Source organism: Equus quagga, chromosome 9 (assembly GCF_021613505.1).
Source record: "Equus quagga isolate Etosha38 chromosome 9, UCLA_HA_Equagga_1.0, whole genome shotgun sequence".
NCBI classification, from domain to species: Eukaryota; Metazoa; Chordata; class Mammalia; order Perissodactyla; family Equidae; genus Equus; species Equus quagga.
Genome location: NC_060275.1, coordinates 71,060,932 through 71,062,020, shown reverse-complemented (window position 1 = coordinate 71,062,020; position 1,089 = coordinate 71,060,932).

Genomic DNA, 1,089 nt, shown 5'->3' with positions numbered 1-1,089 from the left:
GCTTAGGGCTAATTTTCCTCAAAGAAAAAAAAAAGAAATGAAAGTACAGTGAGTTCCCATGTACCCCCCTTCCCCTGTATCTTGTACATTCTATGGGTTTTGACAAATGCATGTCATGTGTCCATCATCATAAGGATCATACAGAACAATTTCACCACCCTAAGAATCCCGTGTGCTCCATCTATTCAGCCCCCGCTTTCTCCCTCCCTCGCAACCCCTGGCAACCACTGGTCTTTTTACTGTCTTCATAGTTTTGCTTTTTCGAGAATGGCATACAGTTGGAATCATACAGCATATACCCTTTTCCGACTGGCTTCTTCCACTGGCTTAAATATGCATTTAAAGTTCCTCCTCATCCTTCCACGGCTTGACCGCTCGTTTCCTCTCATCTGAATAGTACCCGTTGTAAGGACGTATCAGTATCCATTCGTCTACTGAAGGACATCTTGGTTGCTTCCAACGTTTTACGCTTATGAATAAAGCCACTATAAACATCTGTGTGCGGGTTTCTATGTGGACGTAAGTTTTCAACTCTTTTGGGTAAATACCCAGAAGCACAATTGTGGGAAATATGGGCAGCCTATGTTGAGCTGTGTAAAAAACTGCCAAACTGTCTTCCTTCGAGGCTGCACCATTTTGCATTCCCGCCAGCGCTGAATGAGAGTTCCTGTTGCTCCACATCCTCACTGGCATTTGGTGTTGTCCGTGTTTTAGATTTTGGCCACTCACAGGGTTTTACAAGGATTGAATAAAGTGGTGAGTGTACACCTCTGAGCACAGTGCCTGGTCCAGAGGCCATGCGCAGTGTCTCCAAGCCCTTGTTACTATTTCTGAGGGCTTGTCCTCCTTTCCCCGGGCCCTTGCTCCTTTTCTTGGCCTATTTCAATCCTTGTTTCTATTTGAGGCTGAGCTCTGATCCTTAATCTCTGAAACCCTCTTGTCTCCTCTCTGCCAGCCTCTTCTCCTGCACCGCCTGTCACTTCTAATTAGACCTGCAACGTCATAAGCTTCAGGAATGGTCTTGTGTTTTATTATATTTTATTATGTTTTATTGTGTGAATTGTGTTTTATTAGTCAGAGTTCTTTAGA